Source organism: Terrapene carolina, unplaced genomic scaffold (assembly GCF_002925995.2).
Source record: "Terrapene carolina triunguis isolate 2854851 unplaced genomic scaffold, T_m_triunguis-2.0 Scaffold89, whole genome shotgun sequence".
Lineage (NCBI taxonomy): Eukaryota > Metazoa > Chordata > Testudines > Emydidae > Terrapene > Terrapene triunguis.
Window position 1 is genome coordinate 24787908 of NW_020664440.1, and position 20785 is coordinate 24808692.

Sequence of the window (20785 nt, forward strand, 5' to 3'; positions counted from 1 at the left end):
ATTTTTTTTTTTTTTTTTTTTTTTTTTTTTTTTTTAAGAAAAAGCAAAATACTTGTCTGTAATATGGTTTGTAATACAAAAGAGTGGTGTGAGGTGTGAATTTTAAGTTGCATATGTAGTCATTATGAAAACTACTCCCACACAACTGTGCTAAGGCATACCATTTTTAACTGATAAACACCCCTCTTGAGCAGCAGTTGCCAAATTATGGTGAGTTGAGTGATGACCATTTGTAGTAGGAACTAGGATGAAATTATCCAAATCCTATTAGTTTATGATTTGTGTTGAATTTAGGTCTCTAAAGTATTAAAAGTCCATAAAAAAACTCCACAACTGCATCACCTTGATCTCAATGGCTTTTAATCTTTAAAGGGTATTTATGCTACTTTGGTAAGGCCCTGATTTTCCACTTTATCCCGCTTATAGCATCCTGATCCAGAGCTGCCTGGGCCTAGCACAAGTTAGGAGGGATAGCATGGGCTCAGTCCTAATTTATGTACAGCTGGCATAAGAGGTGGCATAGCCACTTCTACCACTGGAAGATTATGCCAGTGGAAAGTTTCTCTGCAGAGGGAGAATACTCCATTGGTCATCTCTGACTGTTTTAAGAACCTTAGTTGACCAGCCACCTCTAATATTTGTTTAGGGACCCCAAACCAGGAATCAGCCCCACTTCTTGCTATGACATCTGAGAAGAGGACCCATAGGGCTCCCTCCAGACTGCAGCAAGGGGCAACCTAATAGTGCTCTGGATGGCTGTCTTGGGGGAGAAGAGGGCATCCACAGAATCCTACTTTAATTGTGGAGATGGGAAAGCAAGAAAAAACAACAACCCTAGACTGCCAGCATTTCTTTGGGGCCATTCCAAGACTGTGGAACTGATTAATTCAAAAACTAAGAACAACCACAAATCTCAGCACTACTGTTTCAACTGTAGAGTGCACTTCCTCAACCTTGGTCTTAATAATAAAATAAATATACACACAATTTTCTCCCTGTGTAGAAGAAAAGAGAGAGAAAAGGAAAGGATTGCATGTAACATTGCTACTCACATCACTTAATGCACTACTGGATGATGCTCAGGTGCCACTGTGATGGACATGGCATATGATCCTGATTAGAAGAGAAGAGAAGCCAGCTGACATAGATGTACGAAGGCAAAGGACCTTTTCCTCTTTTAGGGAGAGGGGCAAGAAATCTCCCAATCAGAAAGACTAGGAAGGAGAAAGGTGACTTAAAGGGACCTATTTAAATGCTACCCATAATCAGCCATTACTAACCATGACACTCACCATTTTACAAAGTGACAGTCAAGTTAGGAGCACATTTTTAATATCACCATGTTCTATTCCTATACAGATGTGCTTTCCCCTTATTAAAAATATGATATTAGTAATGGTCCAGAACCATGCAGAATCACTGTTGAAAGCTGATGTATTTTGGACTGTTGCTGGTGAATATTCTAGCATTTTATAAGAGTTAGCATGATTCTTATTTCTTAATTGATACTCAATTTTATTATGCTGCATCTTAATATTTACTACTGTTCTTTTAAAAGTATTTTAAGTTAACAAGAAGGTGAAAGACACTCTTCCTTTATTAGAATAAATATTGTTTTTTCTCAGTGTACACCAAGTTTTGGGTTTGTAAATGCGTAGCTACTAATGACAGCTATGACTCATTGGCCTAAATTAAAAATCTAAAAAGACTTTTTGTGATTAGAATCCCCCACCTCAAACATGCATACATTTATCCTTGTTGCACTTGACCCTGATCAAAACCAGTCCACACAAGCTCCTGAAGATCAACCTAATACCCATGTCCTTCTAATTTCTAGGGCTTATCCTTATTATCCCTGAACTCCTAGAGTATGCTCCTTTCAATTAACTTCATTTTCTTTCAGTGACTAACTATACAGTGCTCATCTTCCAGTCAAGAGGACAGGTGACTAATCTTTGTGGATTAGTCAAGTGGAGGCAATCATGAAGTTTATCATCTGTTATCCCCTTGTTCTTCAACGCCCCACAGGCAGCTCTAATGGGTAGGAAATACGTGTAAGCCCCTAAGAGATAGTAGAGGTAGGTGCTGTGTTATGTAAAAGCTAAAATATTTCACCCCCACCCCCTCCTTGTGGATCATAGAACCAAAGCTAGTCTTGATACTTGCAATACCTAACTCACTGTCTGTTTCATAAATAATTTACCTGTGTCATTACAGGCTTAATTGTGCTTCTCCAGACTAGCAACAGGCCAGACATTAGATTTTACTCAGTTTCACTCTGTTGCCTTGAACACTTTGGAGAAACACACCTAACCAGGTGCTCACTAGCAACTGGGCAGTTTGAGAGAACATAAATCTCTCCTACATCTATGGATCCAACTGTAAGTCTGGTTCTGCCTTGCCTGACTGACTTCCACTGGCCTAAGAAGAAAAGACCTGAAAAAGACACTTCTAAACCTTGCTCCCTTGTGTTTCTGCCACCAAGCTGTGTATGTAACAAATGCAAGACTGGGGGTCAGGAGACTTTGCTTCTATTCCTGGCCTTACCACAGACATCCAGTGGGACATTTGGCAAGTCACTTAGCCCTACATTTTCACACATGTCCACTACTTTGGGGTTGTCACCTTGAGACATGATTTTTCATGGTGCTGAGCATCCTTCCTCTTACTGGATCCAATTAGGGTTGCTGGTACTCATCATCACTAAAATGTAAGTCCTGTGTGTTTCAGTTTGACCAACCAGAAATTGCAGTACTTACAATTAGAGGGTGCCTCTGAAAATTTAGGCCTTAACTTGTGTGTCTCAATTTCCCAACTGTAAAACTGAAGTAATAATATTTCCTACCTCACTGGAATGTTGACATTATGTTCCTACACAAAAGTAATATTTTACTATTATTTTATTATTGCACTTTAATTTAAAAGTCATTTGATACAAGATATTTTTCTCTTAACCATTTTATATTTTCCTGAAAGAATTCACATTCACAGTATATAGTAAAGAGTTGAAACATTTAAGCTTAAAATGAAAAAAAGTCTTGCTTATCAATATATTCCCATTTGACAGACATTTTTTCTTGTTTTTTTCTTTGTAAAATGTATGCCTGTTGATGCAATGTTTTTACAAAGGGGTGTGTGTGTGTATATATAATTTAATCCCTGATCCTTGAATAAAATTATACATGTGTTTAAGTGTTCGCAGAGTAAGGACCTTAGCTTGCTTGGGAGTCTTCTGACAGTACAAAAATAAAGTGGGACCTGATTTGAGATATGGGTCCAAATTATACTGTATTACATAGGTATCGATCCAGAATAATTCCATGGTTTTCAGTGAAGTTACTCTGAATTTACATCAGTGTAAGTGGTCCATAAACTTAGTTTTTCACATCTACCAGATTGGGAATGCTTCAGAGAAAAGGCATTCAACCATAGGTAGAGGAACGTTACCACATCAGTCTACAGTGGTCCCACTTGATAATCCATGAGTACCCTTGAATGCTCTGGTAGTAGTTATGTCTGGGAATATCTACACTAGAGCTGGAATGTGTAAATTCTATCTTGAGGCGACATACCCATGCTAGTTCAGATTGAGGTAGTGTGCTAAAAGTAGAACTGTAGCTAGGAAGAGCTAGCTTCCCCAAGTACCATCCTGTCTGAAACTATAAGTATGTGCTGGGGCAGCTAGTCCCTCCTGATGCTTGCTAGCATAGTGGGGTCCTGGTCCATGACTTAGAATAATAGAATATCAGGGTTAAAAGAGACCTCAAAGGTCAAAGCAAGACTCCTAGGTGTTACCATAATACAAATCAATAATAATAATAATGCTCTGAGCCCTGAGTGGAGGTCTCAAAAGCCTCCCAGCAAACACTAAAAATAGCTCCAAATTCATGTAATTTTTTGATTATCTAACATTTTGGAATATTACCATGTTTTATAAAGTATTTTTCAATTACAATTATTTTTAGTAACTGAATAGCCTTATTCTGGTCTTTTATGGCTAACCCAAGAAGCAGGTAGTCTGCGATCGTCTCTTTTAGTCTTCTGTGTGGTCTGTCTGCAAATGAGCGATGTGCATGTCTGTGGAATTTAGAGCAGAGTTGGTGTTGGAAATGATGTGTGATTCAGTAGCATAAAAGTAGACATGGATTACAATAGCATCCAAAAAATAGAAACCTATGCACTGTAGTAGATCTTCGTTTGACATCCAGCAAACTAATACCCTCTTAACAGAGCAGAAAATACTTGAACATTTGTGAGCTTAAAGAAAGACTTTTTACCTGTTCAAAAATATTTAAACTTTCAGTATGCAAAACTGCTGAAACAAAAACACTAATTATTTTATGTTTTTGTGGGAAATCAGTCCCCCCCCAATCTCTTCCCCCCTCAAAAAATAAAAAACTAGGGATCCAATCAGATTGAAAAATGCCTATAGTATTTCCACAGTTCTATTAAGAAATATGGTTTATATTTTTTGCTCTCTTAGCAAGATTTCCCTTCAACACTTTCATATAATAATGTTTTGTTTGGTCTAATGTAATCTTTTGTTAGGATATATCCTACAATGAATCTAATTAACAGATGAAGTTAGGAAATCCCTACTGTAATTTGGCGACTAAATGAATGGGGGATATCAATATTTGATAGGCAACTTCCACTTAAGGCTAATGTAACTATTACCTCATTAGAAGTGCAACTTTACACTCTTCACATAAAAACCTCTATTGAATTTAAAATATGTATTTGACAGAGGACCAACTGAAGTTGAAAATGGCTCTGTGAAATTCATGCTGTCTTTATTGATGCTGACTAGCTTTATAAATGTTTATCTTAATTATGTTTTATTGTGATTAAAAAGATTGCACATCCTCTGCCATTTCAGTAAAGTGAGCTGTTTCTTTTTTTTTTAAGGTGGGGGCAGGGTACAAAGAATAGTTCAGCTCAAGAGAAGAGGCCCCTTGCAGGCCATATGAATCCACTTACATGTAAATTGCTTGTCTATATGAATTAAGGTGAAGGTTATGAAAGAACTGCTTTTCTGTGTTTACTATAGGATTTTTGACAGTCTCTTTCCTCTTTCAAGTAAATTTGGCTTAAGTCCATAGTCAGTACAGTTTTAAGTAAACTCCTCTTTTGTTACATTAACAAGGTTATAACATCACTGAGGCAGATTTCCAGCTGCATGAATTGAGGGCTAAGCACGCGGGTGGAGGGGATAATTAAAACCTTAGGGTGGGAGAGTTAAACTATCAAGTAAAATTGGATAAAAGGCTAATTGTCCATAGCAACGTAATACGTGTTTCCAAATACCTGTGAAATAATGATAAATAGGAGTGGTCTTTTAATTAACTTTTGAACATGCAGTTTGAAATTAAATTTTAGGGTACAACAAATATCAACAATAAATAGAAAACTAAAAGTCTTAATTTTAGTCCTTCATTTGTCATATTTTAGTTATTCATTTGATAACACAAAGTCATGTTGAAGAATATAGTATTTTCCCAACTTCCTTTACAAAACAGGAAGTATTTTTGTATGAGTTCAAGATGTATGATACAGTATATCAGAACAAGCTGGTCAGCACTTTGTCAAAGTTTGTCATATCTTAGGGAAAAAAAAGAAAGAAGTGGAGTTACATACCTTTGGTGACCTTCTAAAAATGACATATAGTCAGGCAAGATGATACATTACTGCAAAGTTTAAAAAAAACAAAACGACTTGTAATGGCAGCTTGTACTGAAGTAAATGAATTGTGAAGGCCCATTTGTTATTCATTAGGAGAAGCAGAGCAGATTACTGTTCTGCCTTCATAGGGAGCCTTTAAACTTAAGGTCATTTTACACTAGTACCCTTGTGGCATGGACAACATTTAATACATTTTTAACAGCTTTTACATTTCCACAGTTTGCAGCAGTGCTGGTTGAATCATTTCTGTAATGAAGGTGTTTTAAAGTAGTTTAGAGTTACTTTGGAGGTAAAAAAAGAGGAAACAAAGAATTGAACTGATGAAGTGACTTTATATACTAAAGAATTAAGCATGCAGAGCCTACTGCTATGAAGTAATGCAAGCTGATTCCCACTGCTAGAGAAGCACATCCCTGGGAAGCAGCAAGTTTCTATACCTTAATAGAACTATAGTTGCTTTTCTCAGTGATTGCTCCCTTGGGGAAGGGAAAATCTGAAGAGGGGGATTTGAGGAACCTTACTATTTTGAGTTGCTCAGGAGTCTGATGGAAAATGTTCAGCATTTCAGGATTGCTTTGGGGAAATACGAACACTGTTCATCATAACCAGTAAATGTTGCTGTGGGCATCCATGGTAAACAACCCAAGGTAAACTGAAGTTTGGGATGAAGCAAGAGGTTTCAAGAACAGAATAAATATTGATTGTCATTGACTCTCATATGATGGTGCTGTGGCAAGTCAAAAACAAAAAGGCAACTAGAGTATGTGCTGAGATAAAACAATCTGCGAACTTTAGTTCAAATATACCAAGAAAATCTGAAAACATCCAGTCTATTGAAATAAGATCTATAATTCTAAACAAGGAAATAGCATTTGTTAAACCAACATAATCGTGTGATTATTTTACATGTTACTTTTAGACCGTTGTGTATATTTGTTTGTCCTAGTTCATATTATACTGACTTGAGTTTTGGTCAGAAATTGTTTTATCAAAAGAAAGACCATGCTGCTGAATTTTAAGCAGAACTTAGCATTCATTTCCATGGATACTTCTGCTTGAACACTAGTGACACACCATGGTTCCAACTTTGCTTGCAAATAAAATGAATTAAGAGAATGCTAAATATACTAATTACGCTATTTCTCCCAGGTTCCCTCCTCCACCCCTCCCCCCTTTTTTTTCTTGTTCAGCACACAGCAGTATTCTTTCTGTACTTCATTGTAGATACCAAAAATAATATAATTGTGGTAGTGATATAGTGGTTTTACTATTTTGTTACAGTATGTTTTGTCCAAATTAATGGGAACGGACAACTAGCATTTGAACAAAAAAATTCTAATTAGTACTTTAACATCAAAGGTATTTTTATATGTAATTTTAATAGCAGCTCATATTTTAAAGTTAATAGATTTTGTCCCTTTAGAGCATAGCAAATTTAAAATCACATTTTAAAATGCAACAATATTGACTTCTTCTGTTTTGAATAGAAGCAAATGGGACATTATAAGAGAACTTAGAAATTAAGAAACCCTTAGAGAGGCATAGTTCAGCAACTTGTTTTTAAGGCCTGCGTATTTGGTAACCACTATCAGGAAGTATTCTGTGATGTTCACATAATAGTAATCCTGAGCAGGTATGGGATAAGTGACATTTCTTTACAAACTGAATATCTTTTTAATGCCAGTCATAGAATCATAGGACTGGAAGGGACCCCGAGAGGTCATCTAGTCCAGTCTCCTGCACTTGTGGCAGGACTAATTATCTAGACCATTCCTGACAGGTGTTTGTCTAACCTGCTCTTAAAAATCTCCAATGATGGTGATTCCACAACCTCTCTAGGCAATTTATTTCAGTGCTTAACCACTCTGACAGTTAGGAAGTTTTTCCTAATGTCCAACCTAAACCGCCCTTGCTTCAATTTAAGCCCATTGCTTCTTGTCCTATCCTCAAAGGTTAAGAAAAACAATTTTTCTTCCTCTTCCTTGTAACAACCTTTTACATACTTGAAACTGTTATCATGTCCCCTCTGTCTTCTCTTTTCCAGACTAAACAAACCCAATTTTTTCAATCTTCCCTCATAGGTCATGTTTTCTAGACCTTTAATAATTTTTGTTGCTCTTCTCTAGACTCTCTCCAATTTGTCCACATCCTTTCTGAAATGTGGCGCCCAGAACTGGACACGATACTCCAGTTGAGACCTAATCAGAGTAGAGTAGAGTGGAAGAATTACTTCTTGTGTCTTGCTTACAACATTCCTGCTAATACTTCCCAGAATGATGTTCGCTTTTTTTTGCAACAGCATTACACAGTTGATTCATATTTAGCTTGGGTCCACTATGACCCCCAGATCCCTTTCCATATGCCATTACCTGATATTGGTATTTATTGTTTCTTTTAAGTTCCATGTTTGTAGTTTATTTGTCATAAATGTAGAACAAAAGTACACTTCAGTGAGAATTCCAGAATGAGGACCTATTGGTTAGCACTACTTTGTTTGTACTGTGGCTCTCATTGAATTAGGGTAAATTACTAAAAAATATCAGTTTTCATTCCTTTGATTTATTAACCTTGGGCTAGATCCTCAGCTGATCTTGAGGAATGCTTGGCACAGGTGAGGAATTGTGTGCTTTTATGTTTCCTGGTGCTACTCAGCACCACACCAGTCCTTCAGTATAGGTTACAAGACCTATCAGGCTGCTCTAACCTGCACCCACTGTCAATAGTCCCAAGGGGAATTTGTAACAACTGCGGATCATTTAGATGCTGTCAAGCCAGAGCCCACCCCTCTTTGCCTCCACCACATCCCCTGTGCTGGCTGTGTAGTTAGGAGGATGGCAAAGCGCTGCTGTGGCAGCGTGATGATCCTCCTACACAAGGTGGTCATCTGTGGGCCTGATCTGCCAGATCTAGAACCACTTTGCATTGTTGAATGGAGCAAAAAAGCTGAAGCACAACTGTAGGATCAAAGCCATTATTCCGTTTAGATGAAATGATGGGTATATATCAAAAGTTTGGTGTAGGTAAGGGCTCCAAAATTTGGATGCTTATTCAAACCTCTTGGGAATATCTGGCAATAAATCATACAGTGCAGGTCATCATTCTTTCCTTAATTGTTTCCACCTATTTGGCAGGGCTGCCATCAGCCCACCCCTTCCACTGGCTCACAGCTAGCCCGTTGCTAGCTCCTGGTATGAGATTTAAGCAGGTCTTGAAAAGTGGGAGGTGTCTTTCTGCTGTACCTGATGTAAGGAGCCACAACTCCCTGCTTTCTTAGGAGACGTTTTCCACTAAATCAGTGGTTCTCAAACCCTTTTTTGGGGGGGACCACTTAAAAATTGCTGAGGGTCTCGGCGGACAACTTATTGATCTTTCCAAATGTTGTTTGTACTGTTATATTGTAAACCACTTTGGATAAAAGCGCTATATAAAAAAAACAATAATAATAAAAGTTTTTTTGTTTTACAAATAAAAGCACACAATTCATATTTTAATATTAGTAGTCTTACCTTTCTAATGCAATGGATGTGTCCTCTCTCCCACGCCGTGGCATCCCCCATGCTGGGGATGGGAAGGAAGGGGGTCTCTCCCTCTCTCCCCCACTGCGGCAGCCCCCGAGCTGGGGCTGGGAAGGAGGGCCGTCTCTCCCCAGCAACCACAGCCCTAGAGCTGGGGAAAGTTGCCTCTTTCTCTGGCCGCCGCAGCCCTGCACATTTCAAATTCCTCCATCCCCTATTCTCACCCCACTTCCCCCCTACCACCTATTCCCCCCAAGGCCACCACCTCACCATACATGTGCGTCTTCTCCAGGGTCTAGGCACCTAATTAGTGGAGCCTCGCCTGTGTGGCTCCACTAATTAGGTGGGTGGCCCTTTATTCTCTCATGTGCGGCCGCCCAGGCATGGACCTTTAGAGGGAACTATCCGCGGACCACCTGAATGGAGCTCGTGGACCTCTGGTGGTCCACGGACCACAGTTCGAGAACCTCTGAACTAAATCCATTTCCAACTCTTGTTTACCATGGAACTAGACTCCAAAAGTAATAGCAAAATTTTTTTTAAATCCATCAGAAGCAGAAAGCCTGCTAAATAACCAGTGGGGCCACTGGACGATAGAGATGCTAAAGGAACACTCAAAGATGATAAGGCCATTGTGGAGAAACTAAATGAATTATTTGCATCGGTCTTCACAGTTGAGGATGTGAGGGAGATTCCCAAACCTGAGCCATTCTTTTTGGGTGACAGATCTGAGGAACTGTCCCAAATTGAGGTATCATTAGAGGAGGTTTTGGAACAAATTGATAAACTATACAGTAATAAGTCTCCAGGACCTGATGGTATTCACCCAAGAGTTCTGAAGGAACTCAAATGTGAAATTGCAAGACTACTAACTGTCATCTGTAACCTATCATTTAAATCAGCTTCTGTACCAAATGACTGGAGGATAGCTAATGTGACACCAATTTTTAAAAAGGGCTCCAGAGGTGACCCTGGCAACTACAGGCCAGTAAGCCTCACTTCAGTACCGGGCAAATTGGTTGAAACTATCGTAAAGAACAAAATTGTCAGACACATAGATGAACATAATTTGTTGGGAAATAATCAACATGGTTTTTGTAAAGGGAAATCATGCCTCACCAATCTACTAGAATTCTTTGAGGGGGTCAACAAGCATGGGGACAAAGGAGATCCAGTGGATATAGTATATTTAGATTTTCAGAAAGCCTTCGACAAGGTCCCTCACCAAAGGCTCTTAAGCAAAATAAGCAGTCGGGTTAAGAGGGAAGGTTCTCTCATGGATTGGTAACTGGTTAAAAGATAGGAAACAAAGGATAGGAATAAATGGTCAGTTTTCAGAATGGAGAGAGGTAAATAGTGGTGTCCCCCAGGGATCTGTACTGGGTCCAGTCCTATTTAACATATTCATAAACAATCTGGGAAAAGGGGTAAACAGTGAAGTGGCAAAATTTGTAGATGGTACAAAACTACTCAAGATAGTTAAGTCCCAGGCAGACTGCGAAGAGCTACAAAAGGCTCTCACAAAACTGTGTGACTGGGCAACAAAATGGCAGATGAAATGAAATGTTGATAAATGCAAAGTAATGCACATCGGAAAACATAATCCTAACTATACATATGCAATGATGGGGTCTAAATTAGCTGTTACCACTCAAGAAAGCGATCTTTGAGTCATTGTGGATAGTCCTCTGAAATCATCCACTCAATATGCAACGGCAGTCAAAAAAGCTAACATAATGTTGGGAATCATCAAGAAAGGAATAGATAATAAGACAGAAATTATCATCTTGCCTCTATATAAATCCATGGTATGCCCATACCTTGAATACTGCGTGCAGATGTGGTCGCCCCATCTCAAACAAGATATATTGGAATTGGAAAAAGTTCAGAAAAGGGAAACAAAATGATTAGGGGTATAGAACGGCTTCCGTATGAGGAGAGATTAGAAAGATTGGGACTTTTCAGCTTGGAAAAGAGGCGACTAAGGGGGGATATGATAGAGGTCTATAAAATCATGAGTGGTACAGAGAAAGTAAATAAGGAAGTGTTATTTACTCCTTCTCATAATACAAGAACAAGGGGCCACCAAATGAAATTAATAGGTAGCAGGTTTAAAACAAACACAAGAAAGTATTTTTTCACGCAACGCACTGTCAACCTCTGGAACTCCTTGCCAGAGGGTGTTGTGAAGGCCAGTACTATAACGGGGTTCAAAAGGAAGCTAGATAGATTCATGGAAGATAGGTCCATCAATGGCTATTAGCTAGGATGGGCAGGAATGGTGTCCCTAGCTTCTGTTTGCCAGAAGCTGAGATTGGGTGACAGGGTATGGATCACTTGATGATAACCTGTCTGTTCATTCCCTTTGGGGCACCTGCCATTGGCCACTGTAAGAGGACAGGATACTGGGCTTGATGGACCTTTGGTCTGACCCAGTATGGCCATTCTTATGTTCTTAACTATATCCCCTCTGTAATGAGACCTGTACTGCAAGGCCTGCCACCTACTAAGTTGTGACATCTTAACCTAACGTCCTTACCTACCTCACTGGGTGGGTCCCTGACCTACTGTGGGAAAAGTGGGAAAAAACCTCATCCTTCCCCTGATTGTGAGGGTAAAATTCCTCTCCAGTCTCAAAGAAAAAAATGCAACTACTGCAAACCCAAATCAGATTATAAATCTCAGTTCTACTCTGATCCCATGGGTGGGACGGTAGACAGTGATGATCGGTGACAGAGAGAGAGAGAGAGTTCCGGAATGCAGTGGTACAGTATAAATACCCTCATGCACATGGTGAGTGAGCACCACTATCTGGTTTGGCCATTTCCTCTTTTCCCGCCCTGGGCTCTGCTCAGTTAAGTATACCTCTACCTCGATATAATGCTGTCCTCGGGAGCCAAAAAATCTTAACGCGTTATAGGTGAAACCGCGTTATATCGAACTTGCTTTGATCCGCCAGGCTGCGCAGCCCTGCCCCCCCCGGAGCACTGCTTTACCGTGTTATATCTGAATTCGTGTTATATCAGGTCGCGTTATATTGGGGTAGAGGTGTACATGTCCCTTTCCCCTCCCTCATGGCCCAAATGCAGTAGAAACCCGGCCTCTTTTCCTGCTGCCCAGACAAAGAGTCATCACATTCATTAGCAGTGAGCACATTTTCTGTCTGGGGAGTTATTGAATGTTAAGAGATAGATAATAGATAGTTTGGTGGAGGTGTGGAAAGAAATTTCACTAACCCATAAGCCTGCAATCTCCACAGGAGATAGGCATTTCAAGTGCCCCTTCAAAGGGAAATTAACTCACAATTCATGCTTATTCATCTGGTTCATCCCTGGAGTCCATGCTGACTAGACAGGACATTTTGACAGAAGAATATCTTGAGTAAGAAAGCAATGTTTCCCTGCATGTGGAAAAAGGTGCCTCTGATTGATCAGTTTCTTGCCTCCAGGGTTAATTCATGGTTTAATCAAGCTTTCTTTGCTTCCCAGTGGCAAACAGATCCTGGATCTCTTTCAGTCTCCTCTGAGAATGTCAGCATAAGCCTTGTTCTAGGAAAATGAATTCTCCCTGAATAGTTGCTGCTACTCCTTAATGACTCACTGAGACCTTTTTAGATAGCAGTTGTGACAGATATGGCAACTTCCTGCAAAATCCTTGAAAAACCTTATTGTATTAAATGCAAAGTTTATTTATTATTGTGGGCCAGGATTATTTGTAACCTGCTACCATGGAGATGTGATATGAGGCCTGTGAATTCAAGGGAATATGTTGAAATTGTGCCAGAAAGAATAGACTTCTGGGACAATAAGTGTGAAGGAGGTTTCGTGGGAAATACCTAGGGAGAGGTGAATGCAAATTCCCCTGAGCGTGCCGCGTCCCCACTTCTCCTCCCAGCGCTTGCCACCATGAAACAGCTGTTTCGCGGTGTAACAAGCTGTGGGAAGGAGGGGGGAGGAGCGGGAACGCAGCACACTCAGGGGAGGAGGCGGGGAAGAGGCGGGGCCGGGCGGGGATTTGGAGAAGGAGTCCAATAGGGACAGGGAGGGGGCCGAGTTGGGGTGGGGATTTTGGGAAAGGGGTTGGAATAGGGTCAGGGCCGGGGTGGGAGGGGGTAGGGCGGGGGTGGAGTCGGGGCAGGGCCGGGGCCGGGGTGGGGGTTGAGCACCCACCGGCGCCAGGAGAAGTTGGCGCCTATGCCCAGAGTTGGAGTTGGGGTGACCTCTGGTAAACTTTTTAGCATGCATGTAGGTTCTTTTATTGTTTTTAATATGTCTTCTCTGATGGTTTTGCCTTAAGAATAAATGTGTTTGCTTAAGAAGAGCTTAGTGGCAGCTTGTAACTGCTGACAATTACTCTGTTCACAGTCTCTGGAGAGGAAGCAAAGTACAAATGGCCAGTTTAGGCATTCTGGCTTGCTGGGAATATCTCAGCACAAGCAAGGAACTGTGCAGCCTTTGAAGATTTCCTGGTCAGGAGGGAGAGAGATGCAGGTCTCTCCCCAAGAGAGGTGACGTCTGGGAGCCGGAAGCCTAAAAGTGGATGCCCTGGGTGGATGGCAGAGGGGGAATACAGGTGTATTCACCCTGAAGCTGTACAGCAGGGCAGTAAGGATAACATCTCCTAATCTTGTGCCCATCACTCTGTTGGTGTGGGATAGGAGGACAGAGGGTGAGCCGCCAGAAGGATGGAATGAGCCTCCTAAATCCTCCTGCAAGGGATCCCAGGAATGGCAGTTTTTAACTCTCAAAACAACCTTTAAACACTTGACACATTAGATGAAAATGGTCTACCTGTTTTTCTCAAGACATCCAGAAAAAAAGCACTTGCCTTTTCTTCTAAAGCAGAGATAATAGCTGCTTTCTGAGTTACTGAAGTAACTCTTCAAAAAATATCTAAATCAAGGAATTCTCTCTTTTTCCTAGAGTGCAACATTTTGTAGCATCATACATGAAATCTTCGTCTATTCAGCTAGATCAGTGCCTTATAATTTTCATAAAGACTGTTCTGATATTTCAAAGGGTCCAGAGCTTGGAGGTTACTGTATATTCATCTTGGATATCTATGGAGTGGATATCATATAATTTGGTCTCACCTTCCTAAGGAATCCGAGTTTTTTCCATGTGTAAATGCATATGACAATTACAGCCTGATGGATGTTTCCCAGTACTCAGTACAACTGGCAACAAATATGAGCTTCTTTGTTCTGGCCAGAAGGATCCTCTGGCTTGGCTCCTGCTTCAGAGATTCTTTAGATAAACGTCAGCTCCTATCTCTCTGTTTTAATGGCTCTTGTCTCTTTGTAGAAAAATTAGACCATGCTTTAAAGAAATCTTGTGATAACAGAACAGTGCTCTCTGGGACATCTACAGTAATTCTAGCTCTCAGTTCAAATACAACATCTGATCAGATAGTAGTGCTATGCAGTCTTGACCTAACTTCTCCATCAGAAAATTCCTGCTAAAACACAGAAGCCAAGGCAGTCCTCCTGAATATTTAACTAGCATGCTGCTACAAACAGCAATCAGCAAATAGGTCTTTTGTCTTTCCCTCTCTGGGGAATTATTACTTAGATCCCATCAGTCCATACTAATGGCAACTGAATAAAGTAAATACACTGTAGAAAAACATACCTACTCAAGAAAAAGGTTCTGAGTAATATGCACTTCTCTGAAATACATTATCACTAGAGTCAGTGAATACTTCAGAAACATTTCCATTAATATTCAATTTGTTTCAGCTCCATTTGTGCTTCTTTTATGTTTGCTTTCTGAAAATATTTTAGCAAGGGAATTTACTGGCATAATTGCTTACGGAAACAGCAATTTTTCAGTAAATATTAGAGAATTTTGAACACATAAGTAAGCATTCACACCAGAAATCTGATTCTAAGAATTATTCCAAGCCAGTCTGGGGACAAATGCATAATATGGGACCTTCACGTAGGGAGGTGATCCTGGAGCCCACTTAAATTAGAAACATTATCCCTGTACTTTGTCAGTACCTAGACATTGAAGATATGTCTTCACTGCAGAGTTAGCCCATGCTTTCTTTTGGGTGTTGCCTCTTACCCACATTCCCATCCACACAAAAACCTCTTACTCAAGTTAAGTGATTCTTTCAAACCAGGCTAGCTGGCACAAGTGGAATTCTGGGTTACAACTTGGGTTCTGCTTTCATTCAGGCTGGTAACTTTGCTGTGAAGATGCAGGCTAAATCACTCCAGTGCTGATAGTCCTCCAGTGTCTTCCACTAGTGAACATTTCACAGTAAGTTCCTCAGCTGAGAAGAATAGCAATCCTCAGTCTATCCTAGGGCCTATTAATGTAGAAGTTAATCCAAAAGTATATTTAAATACCAACAGAACATATTTGATATGATGAAAGCTTGATTCTGCTGCATCACATGGTACTAAATCAGATGAAGTACAGGTAGTCATACAGGGTTCCCATACATTTGTGCAGTGGATAGTATATGGAGTATAGATAATTTTTATTTTCATAGGCATGAGTTTATAGCAGCTATGAATACTGAGGGGAAGAAAGCAACAATGGATTCCATTTCCTAGTTGCCAGTTCTGTGAAATGCAAGAGAAATCCGCAGTATTAACCTAAAATGAGTTGATTCAGAAGTAGGACAGGATCCACAACGCTTCATTGAAATGCACAATAATGTACCATATATATGTTTAAATATATCAAGAGTCTTGTTTCTTTGGAATTCAGATGACCCAGGACTGACAGAACATAGAATAAAAGATAATTTTCTAGTTGAAGGCACAATAAAATCTATTTTCTGAAAAGTGGCATAAATCTTGCATAAGAAGATAAGTGGAATTTGTCTATAAAACCTTCTGAGGAGAGAGAGGATTTAGTAGGGTAGTATCATAGCCAATGAGGTTAATCTGAGGTGTGATTATTGCTAGTTGAAAACTTTATTCCAATCACAGATTTTGGCATTGTGAGTTGTTCCAAAGAATTGCAGCGCTGTCAGTCTCTGGGTTGGTGTTAAAAACCACCAAAGCGTGTTTTCTAAAGGAAACTATCAGAGGTCATGATTGTGGCAGCCAGGGTCAACAGCTACCAGGCCCAGATAGCTAGATACCAGAGATCTCTCTTTATCCAAGCTCTTGGAAGTGCTAGATCTGACTTTGTACTAGATTGTAATGCTAGATTCAGATGTGTTAGCAGGTCAAAACAAGCTGACAGATTTCAGTGGAGAAAAGCTTCTGATTAAATGGAGTTAGCTGCAAAGAGCTATGTTCATGTCACAGCTGGGCAGAGACAGATGTGCAGATGAATAATCAAAATTAACAGCAGACACCCTTAAAGGGCTGGTTAATCTGCCAATAGTGAGTCTGTCTCTTTTCTTGCCACAAGTGCATGAGCTCATAAAAAATATAAATGAGCTCAATAGCAGCAAGAGCCTTAAGATCTGCCTGTTCATTAGTGAAATTTCGGAGACACATTTCCTGTGGCTCCATATCTTTTTCAAGCTTCATATATTAAAAAAAAAAAAAAAAAAAAAAAAAGAACTTAGCAGGAAGGGGGAAACATGTTCAAACAAATAGAAACTCCTTTCCCTGGCCCCATGCCCCCAAACTTTCACTTACCTGTATAAGACTGACAAGATTGCATGTATTTTAAGATGTGAAAATATTCAGATAAGATTTCCCCGTATCACTCCCAGAGGAAACTAGATGGGTGGGGGAAGGGTTGAGGGGGAGGATTCTTCCTCAGCCCTGCCTCACATTTGCTGCTGTAGTAGGTCTTCTTGTAGTGACGGGTTGGGGAAGTTTGCTGTCTCCATATGATGTTTTTAATATTTCTCTAGACAGCCGTTACTTCTTTAGGGAGGTGGTCTGATGGTCTTAATTCCACCCAAATCCCCCTTTTCATCTCTGTTAGGGGGCAACTGCCTTACCCACTCCTTCATTCTGCAGCAGTGGGATCTACCTTGGTCAGCTACTCTGGCTCTTTCAACCTTGAAAACACAATGTAGATTTGTGCTCCAGAGTTCACTGGGGTATTTGAAAATCAGCTATGTGAATAGTCACTTACTATTAAAATGAGCCATTTGTTCATTCTCCTGTCCAAGACTTCTGTATGGCAACCCACTGTAGGAAATAATATAAGAAAGTTCTCAGAGACTAAGATGATAAGGAAAACCTCTCTACCCAGCTAAATCTGTGCAGAATGAATGAGTAAAGGGAGAGCCTATTCTGGATAAATGTGACAAAAAGATATTTTTAACCATTTTAATTGTGAAAAAACATATTGATAAGTATGGGAAGTGCTTTCATGAAGTACAAGGATTGCCCCATGCCACTGACATTTTTGGCCAGTCTGTAGCCTATAAAGAAGACCAGCATTAATAGGTTATGAGAAGAATTCTATACAGTATTTTGCAAATAGGATAATGTGATAACTTTCCCTGTTTGTGCTGTTGGATTCTGGAACCCAGCTTTTCTCCTTCAATAGACTGCTTACAAAGTTCAAGTTCCCCACTTTGCCAAAGACAGTGGTTCTTGCACAAGATTGTGAAAGACCTTGTAAATAGGTATTAAGGATTAAGAACAGGAAGCGAATGAAGGGATTAAAGAGGTAGGTTATGTGTTCAGACTGACTGGAAAGGAAAATGATTTAGTATTGTGGCACATTAGGTAGATTGCAGTTGAGAGATGTGAGAAAAAGGAAGGCTAGAAAGGAGAGTTCCTAACCAAAGAAAGACGTGACCAAGGGATGGACAGGGTTTTGTAGCAATTGGGATCATGGTCAAAAGGTGGGTTTTGGTGGTATTACAGGAGAAGCTACAGCACCTAGTGGGAGACTGGGACTGGAGAATTGAAGATTACAGCAAAGTTGCAAATCTCATAGTGGGAAGGATAGTGGGAGTTTTCAGTATTAAGAGACTAGAAAGGCAGAGTAGAGGGATCAGAAAGAAAGATGAAAAGTTTATTATTAGAAAGGTTATGTTTCAGATGGTGGTGGGATATCCAACAGGAGAAGTCAGAGAGAAACTTGAAGAGGAGAATCCAGAAAGAGAAGAGTTCAATGGTTGAGAGGTAGATTAGTAGTCTTTCAGATGTGTTAATAGTTGAAGGCATGGGAGTTGATGAAGTTGCCAGTAGAGAGTTTGGAGAGAAGAACAGGGGATTGAGGACCCTAAGGTGGACACTGACAAATAGGTGAAGAAGGGAGGCTAGAAAGATACCAAAACATTGTTCTTCGAGCTAGGAGGAAAATAAACGACTCAATCCTGCAAGGTCCTTAGCAGTCTGGCCTTGATTCAGCAAAGAATGTAAGCATGTGCTTAATTTTAAGCATGAGTAATCCCATTGACTTCAATTGGACAAATCATATGCCTAAATGCTTTGCTGGATCAGAGCCCAGGTTCACAGACTTGGGCTAGTGGGCTCATGCTAGCATTTTAAGAATAGCTGTATAGATAGTGCTTTGAAGTTGCAGCTCGGGCTCTGAAGCTCATCCATGCCCCATTGTGTTTTATATGTTTGTCTGGTTCAAAATTGTTTATTATAGGACTTAAAATACTTATATAGGAAAGGGCTGGGGGGGGTGTCAAAACTTGAAAGATACCTTTGCTCTCTGCTGATGTCATCTTAAAGATTCAGAAAATATATATTTTTAGAAAATGAATGTTTGAATGTTCCCATAAAGTCAACAACATCATGTAGTGTTAAAATCAAAGGTTTTTCATGTCAGTAATGTTATCCATTAGCATCCCTAGATCTAAATTTATACCTAAATTATCTTTAACTACTTCTTAGAGATCTATAATTATCAATTCACATATTCCACCATTTTACAAAGATACAATATTTCAAGAGATTTAGAATTTTGTTTTCTGAAAACCCTAGGTAGTATGATATGTACAATTTAGTTATTTAGGAAAAGGGCAGAGGAGCAATTTTACAAATAATAATGGTACATGTTCCTTTACCCAAAAACAATTCCAACTAGGGGATAAAGCAGGCTGTTGTGGAACTGAAGCATTTCCTCACCTGCCTTTCCTACACAACAAATTTGTTACCTGTCAGTTTCATATAGAGTTTATTTATGTTTGACACAGTAGAGGTGGCCTGCATTTTATCATCCATCTGCTGTATTTGCATAACCTTTCACAGTTAATGGCTGCCATCTTGACAAATTAAACTGGTTTCCTATGTCTTTTATGGTTTAAGCCCTCTTGGACAGGTTGTACTTTCATTTAATTCCTGAATAGTGTTTGCTAAGTGTTGTAAACAGTACAGTCATTCATTTTATTCCATTGACATTTGACATATATACTAAAAAGAAAATTCTAAGAAAAATTGTTTAGAAATAATCAAAAGAGTCTGTTTAGAAAATGTTGAAACAAAATTGAGCCTTGGGAGCTCAAACCCTGAGGCTCCTTGGGCTTCAGTCTCCTGGCTCCCTGTGAGGACTGACAGGCAGCAGAGAGCCTAGAAGCCCTGAGAACCACAGCTAAGCTAGGAGCCTCAGAGTTTGGTAGCCAGGGTTCTCAGGGCTTCCAGGCTCCCTATGGCAGTCCTGGGATCCCTGATCCTGGAGCAGTCTGCATGGAAGGGCTGCCCAGGAGCTGCAGATCCTGAAAGCCCAGGCCATTGTCACTAGACCACACAAAATCTCTGTGTCCCTCTCTTACTTTTTATAGTACATCATATCTTTGGCAGAGCTCCTAAAGTCTATATATTTTGTCAGGGGTGCTGGAACAATTTGTATATAGTAAGGCTGCTGAGAGCCATTGAACCAAACTGTAAACCCTGTATATAATGGAAACCATTTCAAGCCAGGGGGTGCTGCCACACTCGCAGGACCCTTAGTTCCAGCACCTATGTATTTTGTACACTCAGTGTTTGTAAGTTACATATGGACTCCTTGTTTTGCTTCATTGGTGAATGTGCCAGACTGAAGTGTAACCTTACAAAATTCACTTGGATGCGGGGACAATACGTGATGTGTGTCAGAACTTGAAGCAGTTCCCAAATGTTGCTGAATCCCAAGCAATTACCTGCCAAACTGGAAATCCTGTCTTCTCCAAACAAATCTTATGCACAAGATCGTTCCATGGATTTTAGAATAAAACAGTGCAATTTGTGAGATGTGATATAACAACAAAATATTAAACAGGAGCTTAATTCTCCCATCCTACTTTGGATCATAAGACTGGGAAGTACAATGCTCTCCGTTATTAAAATGACAGCCCCCAGCTAGAGAGCCAACAGCCCAAATCAAACAATAGAGCCAAAAGCGTCTCCTGTACCACCACAGCAATTGAGATCAGCTGGTGCACTAACAATCCCTTGATTTAAACATCTGGTGGCAGAACATTCTCAGCAGAGGTCCATTGACTATGGAATTCATTCCCCCCTGGTCTGACAAAGCCAGAGTTTCTTTATGTTCAGGGCACAGTGCAAGGCCCATTTCCTTTCCCAGACAGAAAGTTTAGCTGGCAGCCAGTTCTGCATCAAAAATGCAGAGAACCGGCCTAGGAGGAATGTGACTGCAGGGGCCAGAAGATGAGCTGATCCAGAATATTACCTTGTACCCTCCACCACCTCTCCCCAAAAG

At 40.1% G+C, this 20785-nt stretch overlaps 1 protein-coding gene and 1 pseudogene across 1 annotated transcript in view; both read left to right on the forward strand.

Annotated features, from left to right (window-relative positions):
* Nucleotides 1–20785, forward strand: part of ERC2 (ELKS/RAB6-interacting/CAST family member 2) — a 633577-nt gene that overhangs the window by 490935 nt on the left and 121857 nt on the right. The gene's annotated exons all lie outside the window — the stretch shown is intronic.
* On the forward strand, nt 16062–16213 carry LOC112122300 (annotated as a pseudogene).